The sequence below is a fragment of the Xenopus laevis genome, chromosome 6S, assembly GCF_017654675.1.
Source record: "Xenopus laevis strain J_2021 chromosome 6S, Xenopus_laevis_v10.1, whole genome shotgun sequence".
Lineage (NCBI taxonomy): Eukaryota > Metazoa > Chordata > Amphibia > Anura > Pipidae > Xenopus > Xenopus laevis.
Genome location: NC_054382.1, coordinates 135,757,643 through 135,772,408, shown reverse-complemented (window position 1 = coordinate 135,772,408; position 14,766 = coordinate 135,757,643). Strand labels below are relative to the sequence as shown.

Genomic DNA, 14,766 nt, shown 5'->3' with positions numbered 1-14,766 from the left:
ATTCTGGTAATTCTGCTTATCCATATACTGCTATATCCATATACTGTTACATATATATTGTAACTCCTTATTCTGGTAATTCTGCTTATCCATATACTGCCATATCCATATACTGCTACATATCGATTGCAACTGTTTATTCTGGTAATTCTGCTATATCCATATATTGCTACATATCTATTGCAACTCCTTATTCTGGTAATTCTGCTATATCCCTACTTGTATCTGTTAACCCCAATAACTTTTGTCTGTCAGGCCTATTCTACTTTAGTTCTTTGATAAATCTCTCAAGCTCACATCTGTGTCCCCTCCTCCGTGTACAAGAGATATTTTTATAGCCCAAAATCTGGTTCTGGTGTCTGTAAAACTCTGCCCTTTGCTAGCTATTTAATTGATTCATTGATTAATTAGGCTCTGGTTTTCCCAATCAGCTACATATAAATTCAGACCCAGTATTGGGGATGGCACGAGTGCTAATATTTCCTAAGTGCTTATATTTCACAAGTGCTTAGAAATGACAGTTATACACGGCAGTTGGACAAGGAAAAGGAACATCTGGGATAAGAAGAAAACAGATTTGTTTGTACCTGCCAGTTTGTTACTTCTTACCCCAAACATACTTTATCCTGTATTTCTCCTCCTCTCACTCTCATGCTTCATAAAACATTTTTCACTACCTCCTCCGGCAAATCCCACTTCTATACAAATCTCAGCCTCTCTCCTCTCCTTCCCTCTCCACACATGAAGTTTATAAAGTTCTCTGTTTAGCTATTCCACAAAACTCCTCCTTTTCATACAAACCAAGGACTTATAAATCCCACTGTCACTTAGTCTTTCCTTTCTATTACTGGCAGCTGGGGACATTTCCCCAAACCCTGGCCCTTACCCCATCCCAGTTATATCACGGCCACGAGCTCCTTCTCTCCGGAGCAAATTCACACAGTACAGAACACTTACTCCTATACCCAAAAACCCAGTTAATCTTTCCTGTGCTCTCTGGAATGTCAGATCTGTCTGCAACAAGCTCACCGCTATACACGACCATTTCATTGCCAATTCCTTTAACTACTCGCACTTACTGACACCTGTCTCTCTCCTACTGACACTGCCTCACCTGCTGCCCTGTCCTATGGGGGCCTACACCTTACTCATACTTACTATTACTTACTCATACTTACTCATACTACCAGACCTGCTAACAGACCTGGAGGTGGGGTACGTTTGCTCCTCTCTCCCCGCTCTACTTTTAAAGTTCTTCCACCTGTTCCCTCTTTATCATTCTCCTCATTTGAGTCTCACTGCATTAGGCTCTTTTCTCCTGTTTCACTCTGCATTGCTCTTATATATCCACCACCAGGAGCAACTGCACAATTTCTGGACAACTTTGCTGCCTGGCTTCCTTACTTTCTCTCATCTAACATCCCATCCATCATATTAGGTGACTTTAATATACCCGTTAACAACATTAACAACTCTTCTGTCTCTAAACTTCTTTCACTAACCTCCTCCCTAGGCTTATCTTTGTGCTCAGACTCCCCCTCTCACTCCAATGGTAATGCTCTGGATCTCATATTTACCAGACTCTGTTCAACCTCCAATTTTACTAACTCCCCATTTCCCCTCTCTGATCACAATATGGTCACATTTCAACTCTCACTAACTCCCTCCTCACCCCCTGCTATTCCCCAAACACGTACTTACCGTGACTTGCAAGCTGTAGTCTCATCTCTCTTCTTCCTTTCACTCTCTTCACTCTAATATCTCAGCCATCTCATGTCCTAATGTGGCTACTACTATAGTCCTCTCACCACTGCCCTAAATGAGCTGCTCCTATAAAAACTAAACGTTCTCGACCCAAACCCCTTCAACCGTGACATACTGCTCATACAAAAGCTCCAAAGACATTCACGTGCACTTGAGCGTCGCTGGTGCAAATCCCGTTCAGAGTCAGACTTTTGGAGCTACAAATCCGCCCTGCGCTCCTTTAACACCAGCCTCTTCCAAGCCAAACAAACTTACTTTACTTCACTCATTAACTCCCTTTCTAAAAAACCAGCACAACTTTTCTCCACCTTTAACCCTCTCCTTTCCCCTTCTCCACCCCCTCCATGCACATCTGTCTCTGCTCAAGATATTGCTGAGCACTTCAAAAACAAAATTGACACTATCAGAAGGGACATTCCACTACTCAACCCCCCTAGACTTCCACCACCCTCCCTCCACACTCCCCAGTCTCTCCTGTGCTCCTTCACCCCTGTCACTGATGAGGAATCTCAAAGCTTCTGGCCTCTTCTCACCTTACCACCTGCCGCTTGATCCAATTCCCTCAAAACTTCTCCCCAATACCAATCCTTGTCTAATCAAAGCCTTAACTCACCTATTTAATCTTTCCCTCTCAACTGGACTGTTTCCTTCTCAACTAAAACATGCTCTTGTCACCCCCATTCTGAAAAAACCCTCTCTTGATCCCTCCAATCTTGACAACCTCCGACCTATCTCTCTGCTACCTTTCATCTCTAAACTACTTGAGCGCCTAGTCTACAACCGACTAACCTCATTCCTCTCTGACAATAACCTGCTGGACCCCCTACAATCTGGTTTTAAGCCACAACACTCCACTGAAACTGCCCTGACTCGACTAACTAATGATCTTTTAACCGCTAAAGCCAACAATCATTTCTCACTACTAATACTGCTTGATCTTTCAGCCGCATTTGACACTGTAGATCACCCTCTCCTCCTCCAGTCCCTCCAGTCACTTGGCCTTCGTGACACAGCCCTGTCCTGGTTCTCTTCTTACATCACCAATCGTTCCTTCAGTGTCTCCTACAATGGAGTAGCATCTTCAACCAACCTAATTAATGAGTATGTTGCACCTGCCGAGTACCATGTCACACTTTGATAATTCAAGTATTTGAATTTTCAAAATTCGAATTTCCAATTTTGCTTATCTAGCCTTATGGTTAAAGGGTGCATGGAATGCTGGGAAACACTGGATTACTAATAAAAAACCCCACCTGATGCTATTTTAGTTTGAAAGAGTTTTTTTGAAAACAGGATGGCACTAACTCTTCACCCAAGGAGAAATGTCTGAGGACTGGCTTGTTGGTAAGTTGTTATATTTTGTACAAAAAAAAGGGGCTCGAGAAAAGGGTGAAAGGAAGGCCCGAAATGTTGCCTGTTGGTTTCTGACCAATAAACACAACTTTTTCACTGTTGCAACAAAGAGGTTCTGCAGTCATCTATTTTCTAGTATTTGTTTGACCCCTAGCAAGTGTCTCTGGACTGCTCTGGACTCTGCCCAAAGGGGTTCCGGTGAGGTGGTTGAAACACACACATTTCTTCAATTGTTTTATTTTGTACAAAGCCATTTCAAATATTCCTTTGAAGGAGGTATGCATGTATTTAGCCAAGATTTTTGACTATGAAAGGAGAAGGAAAGGCAAAGGATAAATAGGCCTCTAATCAAAGGCTTTTACAAATAGTACTTACACAGCCTTTGAAAATATTAATCTGTTCAATGGACAGTAAGCTGTTGCTCTCAAACGCAGACTGCAGTGGCAGAGTGGGGTGACGTCACGATTTGCAGAGGCATCTTGTTTCAGGCTTCCAGAGGCAGCTTCGATGTGCGTCGTGTACAATTAACATCCACTGCGCAAGTACAGTGGGCGCTTCCTTTCCTCAAGCCATGATGATGCGCATAGTAATTAGCATATGCGATCGTCATCATTGACCCCGCAGCACACGCCCCCTGACCAATCGCCTTACAGTGCCAAGTAACTATGGCAACGTTAGATCTTCAGCAAATATTCATTAACCGTTTTTCTCCAGACAGTCAGCATCAAGCGCTTGCGGTGCGCTGCGAGGGGAGAAATATTCACTTTTAGCAGGCGCAGAGCGGTGAGGAACAAAAGCTATCATTATAACATAGCAATATGTAAATATATAAATATATTTTACGCTGAATCTTAAAATTGCACAACTATAATAATATCCTTTGTAACCATACAGGTATCACTTTGTTGGCGTCATCAAGCAATTTTGAAGCATTAATGTTTAATCAATACTTTATTTTTTTTTTAACAATCTTTAAACACAATCTTTAAATTATTATTAATTTAATGATTAATTTCTCCTGATGTTGTGGTTATACAATTAATCAATGGCAAATTAAAATTCATAAAAAAGGTTGGCTAAGTCAGCAATATGCCGAGTATAAATTTAATGTTTGATTAAACTCTCATTACTTGCTGTTAGGATTAATTAATGGATATTTTAAAAAAAAAATTGGTTATTTTTTTCATAAATATATTTAGTACAATACAGATTTTCAAAATAAAATAATTCATCCTTTATTAAAAATATATACACAAATTCAAACATCAATGATGTTCCATAATTGTATTTTTTATTTTTTTTGGTGTATTTGGTAAAATAAATTGTGTATCACTGCCTTCCTAATGTTATCCTATCCTGTCTATACTGTTTATTCAGGCACATCAGTACTGTTTAATCACCTTAGACTGTTCCTTTATTGTTTGCATTCACCATGGTATCTATAGGCTTTAGTAGTAGTAGTGGTGGTAGTAGTGGTAGTAGTAGTGGTAGTAGTAGTGGTAGTGGTAGTAGTAGTGGTAGTAGTAGTAGTAGTACTCTTAGTCAAAGCTTTTCAAAACGTCTAGTGGCTACAACGGCTTTTTATGTTTGTATATTGCTACTTTTTGCTTGTCTGAGGTTTGTTTAGGCTCTTTAGAAATGTAAATAAATAAAACTATGTGGATTGATCGCTGTATCTTTTGACTTAGACATAGTCTGTCTTTTAATCATTTTGATACCGTCTACAGACTAATCTAATTAGTCTATTGTTCCTTGAGTCTATTCATCATTTGTGAATGTTAACTTGACTTAAATTGACCTTGGTGTTATATAAATAATGCACCTATATAATATTTTAATTTATATTTGCCACTTTAAAAAAATTATGCAATGTAAAATCCATAATATTTAATTTGAGCTAAAATCATTTATAGAGCATGCATTTAATATGATTATATTAATTTCATGAAGCCACAATTTGATGTTGTTATAGTAAATCAACTGATTATATTTATTTGATTACCATATAATTTATTAAGATATGTTACACAGGAAGTACATTCTGCATTTCTTTATCTAACTTTGTTATAACTATTTAATTATTTAATTATTACTTAATTTATAAAATGCCCAACAGCGGAGACCACGCCAAAAGCAAAACTCCCAACGCAGAGATTGGAGGGATATGCCTAGCAGCAGCGATGAGGCAAGTTCCTCTCCTTCCCCGCACCATTTTTTAGAACGGGACTCAGAGGAGATAGGGCGGACAACGCAACGCCAGTACAGGAATCCCCGAGCCCCGATACCCCGCGAGGATTATCCCCAGAGGACACGTACCAGCAGGAGGTGAATGACTTATGCATTAACATTTCCTCCCATATTCCTATATCAGCTGAACGTTCTGTGCTGAATAGAGGTCTAGGTTTTGTTCCCTACTATGAGAACGATTATACCAGTTGGGAAATTGAGTTCCTTAAGTATATTAGGAGATTGAAACTCAAAATGCATTTTTTAGGGGAGCCAAAAGTGGATACCGTACAGAAACCTAGTACCCTAAAAAAGCCCAGCACCTTTTCACCACAAATTGATAACCCTTCTATTGTTACATTTGAAAATGTTGTAATCAATGAAGTGTCACATATTTGGGATGCCCATCATAAGCAGGTTAAACGAAACCTTACCAATTCAGAAAAAGAAGCATTATCTACCTTAAAAAATAATAAAGATCTAGCCCAGGCCCAGATGGTTTTTCGGCTCGGTATTACAAATCATTTAAGACTCTCCTCCTACCACACTTACTTGTATTGTTTAATGACATGCTCAAAGGACATTCAATTCCCCCAGAAATGGTACATGCCAATCTTTCATTGATTCCTAAGCCTGGAAAAGACCATTCATCAGTCCAGAACTACCGTCCTATATCAGTGATTAATGTGGATATTAAGTTGTTTTCAAAAATATTAGCTACACGTCTAAACAAATACTTACCAAGTTTAATACACCCGGATCAGACAGGCTTTATTCCTGGCCGGCAAACAACTGATAGCATTCGTAAGTTAATAAACATAATAGCAGATGCGAATACTTCACACTCTCAATTATTAGTATTGATGTTAGATATACAAAAAGCTTTTGATAGCGTTACTTGGCCATATCTTTTCCATGTTCTCCCTAAATTTAACATTTCAGGTCCCTTTTTGGATGCTCTCAGAGTACTATATCAACACCCTATAGCATATATAAAATTTTTAAATCATCAAACTTTGCAAGTACCAATTCACAGGGGGACTCGTCAGGGATGTCCTTTATCCCCTTTACTTTTTGCCTTAGCAATGGAACCATTAGCCCATCTTATCCGCAATAATGTAAACATTACAGGATATATCAAAAATAATCAATCCCATAAGCTGAATCTTTATGCAGATGACCTATGTTTAACTTTAACCAAACCCCTGACGAGTCTCCCTAACTTATTCTCACTCTTAGATACTTTTGCCAAGGTCTCAGGCCTCCGGGTTAACGTTTCAAAAACAGAAGCCCTACCGATTAATATTTCAAAACCTCACCTGAAATTATTGGAACTAAACTTTCCATTTTACTGGCGAACTACTACAGTTGACTATCTTGGGGTTAAAATTACGAAAACATATCAAACGTTATACCCACTTAATTTTCCTACAATGTACAAAAAATTACAACGTTTCTTAACGGACTGGAATGATTTGCACATATCATGGTTTGGACGCATAACAGCAGTGCGAATGATTGTTCTCCCTAAGATACTATATTTATTTAGAGCCCTCCCTATTGCTGTAAAGTCCCAAGATCTTATGCTACTACAGAAGCAAATATGGCAATTCATATGGAAACATAAATACCATAGAATTAATAAAAATGTGTTATATCGCTCACGACTACAAGGCGGTCTTAAGGTCCCCTACATAAGGAATTATTACTGGGCAGCTAGAATTGCACAAATAATACAATGGCATAATGACTCAGGAATGCTCAGATGGGTAGAATTTGAGAATGATTCAATATATCCCTTACAGGTTAGAGCACTACTGTGGTTAACTACGAATAATATACAAAAATACCCTGTTACTAACCCTATTGTTAAATTTCATATGCAACTTTGGAAATTGCTTAAATCAAGATTGTTACCAGCAACTACTAATAGCTACATGCAAGCTCTAGTAGGAAATCCAGATTTCCCCCCAGGGATGGTTCATAGCGATTTTCAATGGTGGGCCTCTCATAACCTAAATAAGCTATATGATTTATTATCCTTACAGGGGTTTAGAACTTGGAACTCATTAAAAGAGTCATTAACAATCCATCCACGAGAGTTTTTACGTTATTCTCAACTTTCCCACTTTTATTTCTCACAATTGCAAAAGAAACCTTCATTGACAGGCTCATTATTTGAAAATCTCTGTAAAAATGCCCTACAAGCTAAAGGTAATATATCCACAATATACTCCATGTTAATTGAGGCTCCATCTTCCTCTTTACCTATGTATATGAAGGCATGGGAAAGGGATTTCAACCTATTATGGACTACTGAAGATTGGTCCAAAGCAATGGAATTCTCTCATAAATTTTCTCCCAATGTTGCTGTAGGGACCCCTACTGGGTAATCTGCCCTGCAGCTTTAAGGCCCCCACCTTTTTTTTCTTAGAGTGATCTGCCAGGAGAGAATGACACTCCCCTGCTACACTGCTATATAGCAAGTGTAGGGAGTGGCCACTTACTCTTTGGCCTGTGGATGGTGATCCAGCTGGGTGAGCTCAGGGGAGCCTGGGCACAGCTAGGCCCAGAAAGGCCCATGTGCTTTGGAAGAAGAAGTCGGGGAGCAGGTAACCCCGTGAATGAGGAACAGATACACTAGGGCAGACTTGTCATAGTCTCTCTAGGAGAGAAAGGCAGAGAGGTGAGAGAGAAAGAGCAGCTGAAGCTCCAACAAGGATTTGCAGTAAGGGAGGAGCTTCCCAGAGGCTCTGTGTGTTGCCTCCAGTCAGGGACCTCAGTGAAGAGGGACTGTAGGGTACAAGCTGCTTCCTGACAACTTCCAGGAGGGAATGTGTGTGATACTGCAAATGCCTAATGGAGACCTTTCCTCTGTGAGAAATGCCTAATGGCTGCAGCTCTGTGTGAGAAATGTGCTATTGCCTCAGCTCCTGTGTGACTACTAAACCTGTGGTTACTTGCCTCGTGTATAGTTACATAAACCGCTTCTGTTTTACTGCAAGAACCTCCTGGTGCCCATCTTTTGTTGTCTGCACAGTAGCCTGGGGGGATGTAGTTGCACTACACCATAGAGGGAACACTTCCACATGGCGAAGGCCCTGACCCTGTTGTGTGAAGTCGCGTGTAACCCCTGCTTCTCCTGCTAGCTGGACAGTTTAACTATTTGTGTGCCATGCAGCCCAAATAGGTGTTACATTTGGCTGCCCAACGTGGGGCTCGATTCCCTAAAACCAGGCTGTGCATTGTTTTGTTCGAATCGTACGAATGGATGTACGAATTTGTCGGAGTGTACGAATGGATCGTACGAATTTTTCGAAGTGGATAAACGGAACGTACGTATTCTTCGAATCGTATGGATTTCCTTCAAAGTATTTGGCCGTGGGTTCGGGCTTGGAGGTTCGCCCCGAATTTCACAAAGGCCTGCGGATGTCAGTTGGATGGGAGGAAGATGGATGTCCCGGATGGAGCCATTTCCTGCTCATGTGTGATCCTGGATCATGGATCTGGAAGAGGAGAACCTGGAGGATGGATTCTTCTGATGTTTGCTACAGCTCTTCTATGGACTCCTGCAGAGTGAGATGCCTAGAGTGCTACTTGCTTGTTTTTTTGTGGCTGGAAGGACTGCTTGACTAAGTGGGTTCTAATTCAGGACTATTGATCTCCACCACCATTTCTTCTGCCTTCACCTACTTGCTGAGTAGTGTTTCTGCACCCAAGGACTGGCCTGTGTGGACCCTTGGGAGGGGGAGAAGTATTTTTGCTGATGTGTAATAAAGTTGACCAACTGCAATGTTTATTATGCAATTGAAAATGTTTGATACAGTATTGTGCATGCTGTGTTTCCTTTACAGTGACCATTGTTACCAGGTATGCCTTAGGAGAGGATACCAGAAGTGGATGTGATGGTACTGTAAGTTGATATATGTTGGGGATGTTTAAACCATTGTCGGGACGAAATGGGTTTTTCCCCCGGGTGTATGTAGGGACCCCTACTGGGTAATCTGCCCTGCAGCTTTAAGGCCCCCACCTTTTTTTTCTTAGAGTGATCTGCCAGGAGAGAATGACACTCCCCTGTTACACTGCTATATAGTGAGTGTAGGGAGTGGCCACTTCCTCTTTGGCCTGTGGATGCTGATCCAGCTGGGTGAGCTCAGGGGGACTGAGTGCAATAGGCCCAGAAGAAGTCATGTGACCAAGTCGGGGAGCAGGTAACCCCGTGAATGAGGAACAGATACACTAGGGCAGACTTGTCATAGTCTCTCTAGGAGAGAAAGGCAGAGAGGTGAGAGAGAAAGAGCAGCTGAAGCTCCAACAAGGATTTGCAGTAAGGGAGGAGCTTCCCAGAGGCTCTGTGTGTTGCCTCCAGTCAGGGACCTCAGTGAAGAGGGACTGTAGGGTACAAGCTGCTTCCTGACAACTTCCAGGAGGGAATGTGTGTGAATTCTGCAAATGCCTAATGGAGACCTTTCCTCTGTGAGAAATGCCTAATGGCTGCAGCTCTGTGTGAGAAATGTGCTATTGCCTCAGCTCCTGCGTGACTACTAAACCTCTGGTCACTTGCCTCGTGTATAGTTACATAAACCGCTTCTGTTTTACTGCAAGAACCTCCTGGTGCCCATCTTTTGTTGTCTGCACAGTAGCCTGGGGGATGTAGTTGCACTACACCATAGAGGGAACACTTCCACATGGCGAAGGCCCTGACCTGTTGTGTGAGTCGCGTGTAACCCCTGCTTCTCCTGCTAGCTGGACACTTTAACTATTTGTGTGCTATGCAGCCCAAATAGGTGTTACATTGCCATTCGAGAAATGGCTTACAAAGTAATTTCAAGATGGTATTACACGCCAAAACGTAGACACAATTTTTCTCCTTCCTCTTCTCCATTGTGTTTTAGAGGATGTGGGGGACTAGGTGATTATAAACATTCGTGGTGTTCCTGCCCAATAGTAGAGCAATTTTGGACTAAGGTGGTCCAAATTGCTTGTGACTTAACTAATTCACCTATAACGCGAACTCCTGAACATCTTTTACTGAATCACCCTAATCCAGATTTTAATAAAATTACCAATGCTTTGCTATTTCAGATATGGGCAGCAGCACGCTGGGTTATTGCACTTAACTGGATTTCTCCTACACTTTTTGTAACTCAATTTGTTTCTAGACTCAATTATATTCAAGAAATGCATTTACTAACAGCCATTGCAGATAACAAAAAAGAACTCTTTGATGACATATGGCAACCTTGGGAGAACAACAAGAAATCCTCTTCCTTTTTGCTTTTGTTTCCTTGACTCAATTTCTCCCCACGAGTACATTTACTTATCAAAGTTAATTGTGATCACAACCCGTCATAACAGGATGGATTACAAATTGTGGACAACATAGAAGCTCGAGAAATCTGCGTGAATTCTCTTAGCAATCACATTATTACCTGCTCTATATTATTTACCTAAGTATGTTTATCTATTCCCCTTTTTTTTTTTTTTTTTTTTTTCTTTTGGTTATTCTTGGTTTATTTTCTTTTTCTTTTTCTGTTGTTTATTGGAAGTTGTAATAATTACCTTATATTTCCACAAGTTACTACTGTTGACATACCTTTCAATGTATATTACATATGAAACACGATATTGTGAAAAATGACGCAATGACAAAACTGTACTGTTTCGTTTATTCACGAAATAAAAAAAAGATATGTTAAAAAAAAAAAAAAAAAAAATAATAAAGAGATAATTATAAAACAGGCTGATAAAGGTGGGGCTATTGTGATCATGAACAGACAGAATTATATGGCAGAGGCTTACAGGCAATTAAGTGTGGTTGAACACTATGAGAAAATTGGGCAGGATCCAGTGTTTGAGATCAAAAGGGAAATAGACTGCTTAATTAATGATGCAATGCTTAATGGGGTAATTACTAAATACGAGCAAGAATTCCTATGTACAGAACAGCCTCGCACCCCAATATTATATCTACTCCCCAAAGTACACCGGGAAAGCCTATTATTTCAGGCATCGGCTCAGTTCTTGAACCCTTATCGAGGTTTGTTGATCAGTACTTACAACCCCTAGTGTTAAAAATACCTACCTGTTTAAAGGATACAACAGATCTATTAAATAAACTGCAGGATACTACACTGCCACAAGGGGGAGTTTATCTATGTAGTATAGACATTCAAAGCTTATACACGTCCATACCACAAAAAGAGGGTATTGATTGTATTGAGGAAGCCCTTTTGGAAACCAATTTATCACACCATCTTATATACTTTTTGCTGGACTGTTTAACATTGGTCTTACAAAAAAATTACTTCAGATTTGATGAATATTTCTGGCAACGCCAGGGCACATCGATGGGGGCAGCGGTCGCCCCATCATTTGCAAATATTTTTGTTTATAATTTGGAACAAAAACTATTCATAAAAGGACCACATAACAGTCACATCATCAAGTATTGGAGGTTTGTGGATGATGTCTTGGTCATTTGGAAGGGAACGGAGATGGAGTTCCACCAAATGATTGTTGAAGCCAATCAAAAGCATCCCACGATTAAGTTTACTAGTGAGATCTCTGCCTCCTCCATTAATTTCCTTGATGTAAACATAAGTATTTGTGATCAGCAGATTGTTACGCAAATGTTTTCTAAACCCACAGACCGCAACACTCTGCTTTCGTATGATAGCTTTCATAATCCCAGCATTGTAAATGCGATCCCCAAAGGTCAGTATATAAGGCCGAGACGAATTTCCTCAGATAATGGTCGATTTCAGTTTTCCATGCGAAATTTGACGAAGAAATTCCTCACTAGAGGGTATAGAATGAAGAGATTAGCACAGCTGATGGAGGAGGTTAGCCAATTAGATCGAAGTGAGCTTTTACGGACCAAAAAGAAGGAAAGAGGTGATTTGGAAAGAGTGCCTTTTGTAACTAGATTTGGAAAACAAAGTAAACAAATTGAAAAGCTTATCAAACAATACTGGCCAATTTTGAGACAAGATCCCCAATATGGGTGCCTATATAAACAACCCCCCCTTTTTTGTGACACTAAAGGGCGATCAATAAGAGACATAGTATGTCCCTCTGACTGTCTTAGTAAACCCACTAAGTATGTAGGAAAATCTAAAAAAGGCACCTTTCCATGTCTTAATTGCATTTGCTGCTCTTCGGTCATTAAAGGTAATATGGTTAACCATCCTACTAAAGGTACCCCCGTTTAAGCTAAATTACTTTTCTACCTGTGATACCAAATATGTTGTGTATATGTTAAAATGTCCATGCGGCATGGCATATATAGGACAAACTATTAGATCGGTGAAGATGCGAATTAAAGAGCATAGGAATAATATCAGAAACTTTAAAATGGACACAGCTACTGACACACCCGTCTCCAGACATTTCCATAACCAAGGTCACAATCTAAGCCAACACAGATGGCTGGTTCTTGAAAATATAGTCCAGCCCAAAAGAGGAGGAGATAGGAAAAAAATACTGGGACAACGAGAGGCATACTGGATTAAAAAAATGAATACAATGGCCCCTTTAGGCTAAGGCCACACTAGGCGATAGCGCCGCGATTTGACTTGCGGCGACTTTTCGCGGCGACTTTTAAGCCGCAATCGCTGGGGAAACTTTTGCGCTGGCGTCTATGGGGAATCGCGAGCGTAAAAACACACGCGGCGATCTTTTTTCTATTGTCGCTCGAAATCGCCTAGCGAGGCAATTTCGAGCGACAGTAGAGAAAAGATCGCCGCGTGTGTTTTTACGCTGGCGATTTTTCGCGATTCCCCATAGACGCCAGCGCAAAAGTTTCCCCAGCGATTGCGGCTTAAAAGTCGGAGTCAAATCGCGGCGCTATCGCCTAGTGTGGCCTTAGCCTTAGGTTTGAATGACTATTGGAGCTTATCTCTCTTTTTGTAACTAAATGATTGATACATGTACCTCTTTCTTTCACAGATACTGATTACTGCCCTGATTTAGAATACATAGTTGTGAGCAGCGACTTTAGAAAATGTCTAAAGGGTAAGATTTACTGGTAAATATGAGCAATTTGAAACAATGTAATATGAAAAGGGCAGTTGTAATAAGTTACTCTATAGGTAGGCTCTTTTGTGAGCAGTTCCTTCAGGTGTTTATTTTTACTGTTTTTATTGTATATACAGGTTGATTTTATTACACCATTGGGAATTGCCTGGAACACAACGCACAATTTTTTCACACCATTGCGACACGATGGATGGATTTGGAGGCTATTATATGTATTTTTCACAATAATATGAACTTTTAACGTTTAACTTTTTCTATGGATTTTACAACACTTTTTATATGTTATATATCCAGATAGGCATTGGTGATACTGTTAAGAGCCAATTGTAATAATTTTTTTAAGGGTTAAATGTGATACATTGATTGATTAATTAAGAGGTGGGACTTCCTGTGTGGCTCTTTAAAGCAACCTTTCACTGTGATTTGTACACACTTGAAAAAGGGCCTTTTGCTGCCCGAAACATGTTGTGTGGACGCACAATAAAGCACTGATTAGCAGGTATTCTGCTGTTTGCCTCTGATTTCCATACCCATGATTGAAGGACTCTTGTGGTGACTTGACGGAACACCAGAGGGAATCAAGGCTTGGCGTTCTGTTTGTTACCCTGTAAGTGATTTAATTTATTTAATTTATAATTTTAATTATTATTATTTGAACAACCTACAATGAACTAATGCTAACATTATAGTTTAGTGTTGAAATTGTGGAGGGAAGTCATACTATAACTTTTGGCACAAAGTCCAAACAAATTGGAGAGCTAATTTAAAAAAGATCAAAAACCACATTCACTACAAAATTAAAACCAAATATAAATTGTATCTGAATCTCAATCACTACAACTAAAAGTTCATGGAAAATCTTTTTTTTTTTTTTTTTAAACACATCAGTTAATAGTGCTGCTCCAGCTGACTTTTGCACTGAAATCCATTTCTCAAAAGAGCAAATATTTTTTTTTATATTCAATTTTGAAATCTGACATGGGGCTAGACATTTTGTCAATTTCCCAGCTGCCCCTGGTCATGTGACTTGTGCCTGCACTTTAGGAGAGAAATGCTTTCTGGCAGGCTGCTGTTTTTCCTTCTCAATGTAACTGAATGTGTCTCAGTGGGACCTGGATTTTACTATTGAGTGTTGTTCTTAGATCTACCAGGCAGCTGTTATCTTGTGTTAGGGAGCAGCTATCTGGTTACCTTCCCATTGTTCTTTTGTTTGGCTGCTGGGGGGGAGGGAGGAGGTGATATCACTCCAACTTGCAGTACAGCAGTAAAGAGTTTAAAAACGAAATATGAAAAAATCAGTTTGCTCTTTTGAGAAATGGATTTTAGTGCAGAAGTCTACTGGAGCAGCACTATTAAATGTTGTCTTTTGAAAAAAATGTTTTT

General features: G+C 40.0%; 1 long non-coding RNA gene across 1 annotated transcript; it reads left to right on the top strand.

The window, feature by feature from the left end:
• The first annotated feature begins 5,237 nt into the window (after positions 1-5,237).
• On the top strand, positions 5,238-14,050 carry LOC121395221. The gene is made up of 3 exons (XR_005962343.1): positions 5,238-5,442; positions 13,294-13,359; positions 13,500-14,050. It is a non-coding gene; the product is annotated as an uncharacterized LOC121395221 (long non-coding RNA).
• The last annotated feature ends 716 nt before the right edge of the window (positions 14,051-14,766 follow it).